The following is a 10,073-nucleotide window of genomic DNA, read 5'->3' as shown; positions in this document are numbered from 1 at the left end:
GCTTATGAACCTAGTATGATAAGTTGCTAATGTAGTAGTATATGAAAGGAAGTATGTAACTCAAAATTTATGTACAACCACCATAACTCGCATTAATAGTTTGTTATATTGTGGTATGCATGATGGACATTATAGAATAGATCTATTGTATGCGCAATTAATGTTTATTAAATATTAATGTTATATGGTCATTGAGCCAAGTGGGAGAATGTAAGAATTATTATTATTTATTATTAATTATTTCTTACTTATGGCCCAAATTTACTTATAATCCAAGTAGTACCATAATTAGAATTTAATAAGGAATAGATCTAGTCCGTACATTGGTTACTTGATGGACGTACCATATTAAATCATAACATCTATAAATTGGCCCTCCCTCCAAACATTAGGGTTAACCACATATTCTCTACAATAATTTCATCGTTAACGCTTTGTGATAACATAAAGTTGGGGCAAGGAGGTAGAAATCAATTTACAACTAACGCTTCCGCTTTTCTCTATGATAATATCTTCCTCAGTATGTGCCCTTAACGATCTTTATGTAAGATTTTCGTGTTTAAAATGATGATATTATATTATAAAGTATTTAATTTTACAAGAATGGTTTTGTCTACTTAAAAATAGCTTTAATAATAGATTTTCATTAAAGAATCAAAAGAGATACCTGAAACATAGTGACTACTGGAATTGGTAGGGTGCAATATCGGGTCGAATAAAATTTGAAAATGTGCCCAAAACCTTTGTTGCCCCGACAAAAATAACACTTGTTTTGTTATTCCCCAAGCTTCGGTTAATTTAAAAGATCATACATATGATATCAGCTCTCCGGTGAAAATCGCAAACTCTGTTGCTTTAGTTTGTGATCAAGAGTGCGTTTTCAGTCTCTAATGGCATCTAACGCAACAATAGATGTTCCTTCAAAGGGTGGGTTTAGCTTTGATTTGTGCAGAAGGAATGAGATGCTACTGAATAAAGGACTTCGGTCTCCTTCTTTCCTTAAGACTGGTACTACCATTGTTGGCTTAATTTTTCAGGTACACCAGAAGTTCCCTTATCTTTTTTTTTTCTTTTTCAAATTTTGGGTCTTAACTGCGTTTTTCATATCACTGGACACCGTTGAGCTAAATCCTTATACATTTTGAATGTTTTTTTGGTTGAGATAAAACTAGCATTGAAAACAAACGGTAGGTGATCTCTTGCATTATATCTAAACTCCCTTGGACAAAGTTATTTGGTATCTATAGTGGTGGGGGAATGCTCCACGTACAGGCAAACTGCTCCAAACCTTAAATGCAGGACTGAAGAAAAGGAAATCAGCCTAGTATTATAGGCACAGGGCTTTAGCATTTGCCTACTGTATTTCATCGAGATGCAATTTTTTTTTAATTATTTTTTTATTTAAGGGAGAAAAGACATTTGGTTTTGGTCATTTGCTTTGCAGTACAACATGGAGAGCATTTCAGGATCTCTTCATTTAGTTGGGAAAGCTATCATTTCAGGCCTAAGGCATTTGAGTGGAGTGGTTACTGACTCTGTAACTAGTTGTTTGCTTTTATTTGTTTGGACTAGATTTCCATGGTTTTGCAGATTACAGGAGAGAATTATCTCATTGCTTTTGAAGTTTCTTAAGATAGAAATCTTCATATGCATTAGATTGTATGTGCTGAAATAAATTTCATAGGTTGTATCTATCGAAATGTTTGTCTGTTGGAAGCATATGTTAGAAGGATTTTTTTTTTGAGGAATCTGTGCAAGAAAAACAGCTTTACCGTCAAAAGCTTGTCCTTTTGGAGATCCTTTGACAATTTGGAGTAAAAAGAGAGTTTTATTTTAGGCATCGGGAGTTTAGTGTGCCAATCGTTCTAACGGATTGAAAATGCTTGCTACTACTGAAGGTATCGTCTTTCATTAATACCTACACCCTTGTTTTGAGGGACACGAAGAAGAGAAGAGATGAAGTAATAAAGTTGCTTAGTACAAGAAAATATCGGATTTGTGACTTAGGATTTCTTCCCGTCTTTCCTTCCCCTTCTCTTAATTCATTTTGCTTGGAAGTATGGAGTTCATAATTCCCTACTGAGTTTGATATATAAATATGAGAGAACTCTGCCTATATTGCCCTTGGAGTCCTTTGAAGGGAATGTTTGACAAACTCTACCAACTTATTTGTTGGATGAATAGATCCATGATTTTGAAACTAGGATTTTGTTTTTGCAACTGAATAGAACCATGAATTTGACCATTCATTATTATTGATCTTCCCAACCTTCATTAGCAGGTTTATGTATATCCATTCCAAGACAGTTAACCTATATCAGTTGATAAAAAGTTCAATTTAGGGTGTGCTCGGTATGGAAAAAGATGTTTTTCAATTTTCTCATGTTCAGTTGGTCAAATTTTTTGGAGAACATTTTTAATAGGAAAACAAAAATCTTAAAAGATGAGGAGAATAACTTCCCTAGTGGAAGTAGGGATAACAAGTTCTATAAGTGGCATTCCTCATTGATTTTGTCCTCCCCACTTCCAATTCACCTCATCTTCAAGCCCACCCTCATAGATATTTTCAACCTAATTAATTGCAAAGAGAATCACAATATATGAAAAGTGATGCTTGGTGGTAGAGAGGACTTCTTCTTTGGAAGGTTGATCCTCAGCTTATACAATTGCCAACATGGAAGATAAAATAGAGAAATAAGTTTGTTCTTTTGGTCAAAAACAAAAAAAGTAAGGAGAATTTTTCTTTTTTCATCAAAGGCTGGAGGTGGAGGTTGCTGTAGATTTTTAAAAAATTGGGCCATACTAATAATAAGAGCTAAATATAGTCCAGATAACAAGTGGATAACAAGGAGTAAATTCTTTTTTGATAAAGGTAACATCAACAAGGAAGTAAATTCACCTTATGCAGATCCATAAGAACAGTTTGGCTCACACCACTATCAAGGTATTTAATGGCTGCAATACATCTTTTTGGAGGGACAAATGGCTTGCCAACTATTGTCTAAAGGATCTCTTTCCAAACGTTTATTCCCTGAATCTACAGCAAGAGAAAACAGTAGATAGAGCATTAGTAGAGTTGTGTGCATTCAGAAGAAATCTGATGATTGGGAAGTGGATACATTAGTTGAGTTGTATAGAACACAGGAAGAATTCAAACGTATACAGGAGAGATATGATAGAGTTTGGTGGCAGGTACACGGTAGCGGAAGTTTTAGAGTTTTGCTCAAGCTTCTTAGCAGAGACATGCAGCAAGTGGCCAATGGGCCTTGGGAGAACATCTGTAAAGTTAAAACACCCTACAAGGTAGCATTTTTAGTTGGTAAGTGGTGCTGACTCATGTATACCTTAGAAAGAGAAAAATCAACCTTTGCTCAAAGTGCTACATGTGTGATGAAGAAGCTGAGACAGTCAGCTCTTTTATTTCTAAACTGTAGGATCTCGGACATGCTATAGAAGATCTTCATTAGTCTTAGAAGTATTGTTTGGACAATGCCAATGAAGATCACAGTGGTCTTGCTCAGCTGGGAAGAAGCATTTGTAGGATTGCCAGACATAGATAGATGGTGGATTGTCCCAACTTGCATTTTATGGACAATCTAGAAAGAGAGAAATTTCAGATGTTTAGAAGACGCTAGCAGTTCAGTTCAGAGGATTAAGTTAAATTGCTTTGCATGTTTCTGTTTTCGTTCTAACCTGAAATACATAGAAGATATTGTTTCAACTATTGACACCATAGTTTTTGATAATGTTTCCAGAGCAGTTTTCTTCTTTTTCACGTGAAACTATGATTTCAGCACAACCTAAGTGCTATTTTGATAAAATATATACAAAATGTTGCCCTCTCAAAAAAAAAAAAAAAAACAACTCCGATATGGGGTTTGTTGTTAATATCTGGCCATGGCATAGATGTTATGGAAAGCAGAGCTATCAAGAGTCAAGCATGTATGTAGCTAATGTCTGTAACTTTCTTCTACTGGTCACCATAAACTTTGTTTTTTAATTATGTTATCCCAACTGGAATGAGTAGCTAGAAAAAAAATACGATGAAACTCGTTTCATCAATACGATAGATATACTTGCAAAGACCTCCTAAATTCCTTGTCAAGTGTTGAGTTTAGTATGAATTCGCGGCAGAAGTACCTCCCCTCCATGCTAAACTTCAAGAAAAGAAAGGGTTGGACTGTCCTCCAATTTTAGAGCTTACCTCTCATCAAGAGAAGTGTGCTTTTACAGATTATGAGGTAAGAAACGAAGGGTGTGGTTTGACTTCTCAGCCATAGGAACAAGAATCCTCCAGAAGTAGTAGCATCACTTTGAAATTACAACCACAACAAAGCCACCACCCTCATTCTTTACTGATAGAAGTATTAGCTATTAGCTTGAGGCTATTTCCATGAAGAAATTAAGAACCATATACATAGCTAACTGCATTGCTGAGTGCTACTTGTCAAAATATCTTTTCCATTCTTACATAATGTTCCTTCTTTTTCTCCTCTTCACAGTATTTTAGATTCACCTGCATCTTCCTTTTCTTTTTTTTTTAGTTTAAGGATGATGTAGCTTTAATGAATGTCTGTGATTGATTATCTATGGGATGTTGCACAAGGGATCAGCAGACTCAGGAAGATTTCTTTAATATACATCTTTAAATCTTTTGTGAGGAAAATGTGGCCCTTAAGAGTATCCATGATTGGTGCATGTTTTACCAGCAGACATTGCAAGTGATTCTTATGTAACCGCTTAAGAATATCTCTTGTATTCCAGGATGGCGTCATTCTTGGAGCAGACACACGAGCCACTGAAGGACCGATTGTTGCTGATAAGAACTGTGAGAAGATTCATTACATGGCCCCTAACATATATTGCTGTGGAGCAGGAACAGCTGCTGATACTGAGGCAGTAACTGGTAATTTGAGTTTGATATTCATGTAATTCCGTTATCAATAATGACATCTCTTTCAAGTTTCAAATCCTACTCTGTCTCTCTCACGCTTTAAGTACCAACTGCTATTTTGCAGACATGGTCAGTTCCCAACTGAAGCTTCACAGGTATCACACTGGTCGTGAATCCAGGGTTGTGACAGCTCTCACTCTTTTTTGAAGTCAAATCTTTTCAGGTGAAACATATATTTTAATGTTGAATAACATCTTTCCGTGCAATTAAATTGCTAACACAGAGGCTTAACTATTGCTCTCTTAACCAGCTACCAGGGGCACGTCTCAGCTGCTTTGGTCCTTGGTGGGGTTGATGTCTCAGGGCCACATCTGCATACTGTGAGTGGTCTTGTGTTTGATTCACCTTAATATATTCTTATTTTTCCATTGTTAAAATCCTGAAAATTGCTGGTTAATGGCCTCTTCTCAGATTTATCCACATGGATCAACTGATACTCTGCCATATGCTACAATGGGCTCTGGTTCCCTTGCAGCTATGGCTATCTTTGAGTCAAAATACCGGGAAGGGTTGAGTGTAAGTTCACTTTTTGCAGCTATGTTTAGTCCACTGAATCTGGCCTCTATTTTACATTGTAAATTACCGAAAGGTTGAGATGGAATTTTGGTGCAGAAAAATGAAGGGATAAAGCTAGTAGCGGAGGCCATATTGTCTGGGGTGTTCAATGATCTTGGTAGTGGAAGCAATGTTGATATCTGTGTGATAACAAAGGTTTAATCTCCTGTTAGCAATCAATGACAATTTTTTCATCTTGTTATACATGTATCCATGTTGTCTATTTTGCTAGTATTTCAACTCCTATACTGATTTTTTAGGGTCACACGGAGTACTTAAGGAATCATATGTCGCCTAATCCCCGGACCTACCCACAGAAGGGTTACTCGTTCCCTAAAAAGACTGGTTAGTATTCTCATACCCAATATTATAAATGAGGAATACCTTGTTAAAATATATAAGTTAGTGTCTGAAAAATGCGCCTGGACTTTACTAATGTGGTCGGTTGAATTGTGGTTACAGAAGTTATTCTTACAAAGATTATACCATTGAGAGAGATGGTAGAGGTGATTGAAGGTGGAGATGCTATGGAAGAATGAGTTCCAGGAGTGGTGCATGATGAAACAATTTCCAGAGTATCAAGTGTTTGTAATTTTCAAAGTGACGTGCTGGTTATTAGATATAGATTTCAAACAAATTGTTGCCGGAGAATGAAATATCCGCTTGGGCTAAATGAAGGATTTTGTAGTTTGTTTGTGTTGCCCTGCTGCTTTCAATAGTTTTCTAAGCTTTTCTGGGTTGTTCCGTAGAGATGTTTGCCAAGTAAAGAATATGTCAGTCCTAAATTTGCCGAAAGGAATCCATGAAAAAATTTATGGTGAGTGAGGCGTATCTATGCCATAGTTGTGTGAGGATTTTTTTAATTGATAAAAATACATATTGCATTATAACTTCTCCTTTTCTCTTCTCACTTCTCCACCTTTCATTTACAGAGTTTGGAGCCGGAATTTACTTCTTTCCTTCGAAATGTATAAACGGTCACTCAGTTTTTAATTTAACCAAAAGGGAAACTTTGCTCCCTGTGCGGCGAGATGTATTTCTGAATTAACTGACGTTAACAGCGTAAAATACATAGTTATGTCGCTTTTTTTTTTTCGTAATTCCTGCTGGTCAAGCAGCGTGTTTGTCAAAAAAAAAAAATATGTAGCTTCTTGCTAAGCGAGTTACACTTTTTAATAATTTTTTTTTATATAATTACATCTCGCTGCCTGGTCGGCAAGCTTGTAAAAAAAATTCCCAACTTGTCTTTATTTTGAAGTTATGCTGTGTGGGTACATTGCATTCCGAAAAGATCACACCAAAAACTCAGTCAACTATGTCATAATAACTTGACGAAAGGCCTTCTTCCACTTAGGGCGTGTTTGATACCGAAGAAACTGGTTTTCTTGGAAAACAAATGTATTTTTAACATATTTTCTCATGTTTGGTTAATGAATGGAAAATATTTTTTTGGAAAATACTTTTCAAAAAATATCCTTTATTTTTTGCTTGAGATTAAGAAGTACTTTTCAGAAAAATAATCTTTTATCCGAAAATTAACCCCCATGATTGATCTTGGACTCGATCTTGACACCTAAATTAGTATAAGACCCCGATGACCGTTCCAAAATCCGACCTTGAAATCTGATCCAAGACTTTCAACCCAGGAAATTTTTTCTCAAAAATAATTTTATTTTTATTTTTTAAAAAAGAAAGGAACTTTCGCATATATAGTCACTCAAAAATAGCCTAATTACGTCCCATAACTATAGTTTGCTAATTACGATTTGCAGCTACATATTATAGGGAGGAGAATGGCGAGCGAGCATGGGAGAGGGAGGAGAGAGGCGAGCGAGAGAGGGGGAGAGAGGTGAATTGATATGTATATGATTAGATAATTTTATATTATACATATGTATTTGTATATGCTGGCAAGATAGATTGAGAGAGTGTGGAAAGAGACGAGCGAGATTGGGAGAGCAAGAAAAGCGAGCGAGAGAGGGCAATAATTTGTATAATTCACAGGTACGTTTGTATAATTCACGTGTTTTTGTATAATTGAGGAATATAAAGTCTTAAATTATATAAATATAATAAAGCTCGAAATAAAAAATTGACACGAACATAAACATTTGAAATTTAAACAATTATACAAAATATATTATACAAATTACATTTAGATTATATAAAATCCAAAAACTAAATGTTTATACGAATTTTTAAAAGTTACACACAAAAAGATTGAATATATATGATGACAAAACTAAAAAATCAAAGGAAATCATTTTCATATACAAAGACAAACAATTGTATACAAATACAATCAAGCGAATTATAGATATATAGAAGTGACTAACTATACAAACTCGAAATCATCTCATGTAATTAATGACTAATGTCAGATGTGAGTGATAGTTATAGCAAACTATAGTTATAATGACTAATTAAATAGTATACACTTGCTAAACTAATTTTCTCAAAAGAAAAAATTGACGAGGGAGGGGGAGGAGGGGGGGGGCATAAAAATTGAAAATTTTGAAGTACGAAATATTTTCAAACATATTTTTTATTTATTTTGATAGGGTGGCATGGGTGGGGTGGGGTAAAAATAATTATTTTTTAAATTTGGGGATGGTAGGGTCCGGGTTATGGGTAAGCAAAAAAATAAAGGTTCTAAAATGTTTTCCTAAATTACGGAAGGGAAGTCATTTTCAAAAAACAATTTCCAAACATTCAAGTCAACCAAACATGAGAAAATAGAACAATATTTTTCTCAAGACAAAACACACAGTATTATTCATATCCATCTCTAACACCTCATTTATCTCTATTTATTATTTAATAATTATATTTTATCTTTTACCTTAACTTTTCATAGTAGCTAAATTTATGGATATGTGACCTAATTTAACAGCAGAGAACAATCCAGTTTATCCAAACACTGTATCCATTAAAATGATACAATACAACACAATACATTATGTAACAATACATAACAACCATCCAAACAAAGTGCTAAGAATCCACTTCATAAGGTGTATTTAGCTCTCTCCTACCATAAGTTCTGAAACTTAAACATGCAATGCTGCATTGCGACACACCAATTGGACTCTGAGGAACATTTGAGATTAAAGAAGCACTTGGAACTTTAACAAAGCCACTTTGAAGACAATTTTTGAATCAATTCAATACACTTCATTTTGTTATCCTGCAAACTAGAGTAAAGAAGAAAACTTTAGTATAGTTATAAGTTAATGAACATGGAAATGATCAAGATTGAAAAGTTGCAAGATTGATCAAATGTGTACTAAAAAAGCGATCATTTTATTCCTTAAAACAAAAAATTGTGTCAAACTCACTGCATCGACAGCAAGAACTAAAAAAAATCGCAAAACATATCTCGTTGATTGTGCAGTGAGATGAGCATGTATTTTACGCCGCTAACGACAGTTAATTCAAAAACATATGTCACTGCACAGGGATCAAAGTGCCTTTTGATTAAATTAAAAATTGAATGACTTTCTGTATTTTTGAGAAAAAAGTGATCATTTTGAGTCCGGACTCTTCATTTACCCCTCCCTTACATTGTGTTTTCTTAAAATTTATTTAACACATCACATTGCACAAATTCAAATAACACAAGAAGAAGATCAAGACACGGTGAAAAATAGCACTAATTGTTGGGAAAACGCGGACGAGCACAAAAATATATATGGTAAAAGTAATGGAAATAAAATGAGAAAATAACGATACCAAGAATTTTACGTGGAAACCCTTCTGAATAAGGGAAAAAAACCACGGGCCAAGAGGAACAATTGATATTACTATATTTACACTGTGTAGTCACGAATACAATACTCAAAGTGACTACTACACACTCAAAAGGAACAACACTCTTTTGGTTTCCGTCTTACTAAAATATCGCTCACACTCTATTTTTCTTCACAAACTATTTTCTTGTATAGTCTATGGAATACCTCACTTTGCTCTCAAAATGATTTTTCTTTCTAACTTGATGTGTTCTCCAAATGAGCAAGAATGCTCTATTTATAGAATAATAAAATCATGCCTATGTCATTAATGACATATGTAAATATAGTAAAGTCAAGAATGATTGCAAATCTTACCAATTTGTCAACCACCAAATCTTTTATTTTCAACTCCAATTACTATTTCTTTTTAACAATTGCTTGTACCAATTGAATATCTAAAGTTGACTAAAAATGGGATGGATTCAACAAATCTCCCCCTCCGGTCGCATTTACTGGAAGAAGGTATCTTCAACTTCTTTAGAGAGAGCTCATACCCACAAGTTCTTTGCATAACTCGAACTTGTCTTTCGGTATCATCTTGGTCAGCATATCTGCAGGATTTTCACTTGTATGAATCTTTTTGACGTGAAATGATTCATTCTCCACTTTCTCACGAATTCAATGATATCTGACATCGATGTGTTTTGTTCTTGCATGGTACATGGAGTTCTTGCTCAAGTCTATTGCACTCTGGTTGTCACAATACACAATATACTCCATCTGATTCAAACCAAGCTCTTGAAGAAATCGCTTTAGTCATATCATCTCCTTGA

At 34.7% G+C, this 10,073-nt stretch overlaps 1 pseudogene; it reads left to right on the top strand.

Moving 5' to 3' along the window:
- Nucleotides 1-742: 742 nt before the first annotated feature.
- Nucleotides 743-6,402, top strand: LOC107017135 (annotated as a pseudogene).
- Nucleotides 6,403-10,073: the final 3,671 nt, after the last annotated feature.

This window comes from Solanum pennellii, chromosome 4, assembly GCF_001406875.1.
Source record: "Solanum pennellii chromosome 4, SPENNV200".
Classification (NCBI taxonomy): domain Eukaryota; kingdom Viridiplantae; phylum Streptophyta; class Magnoliopsida; order Solanales; family Solanaceae; genus Solanum; species Solanum pennellii.
The sequence above is the reverse complement of the archived record's forward strand: the minus strand, read 5'-3'. Positions and strand labels throughout refer to the sequence as shown.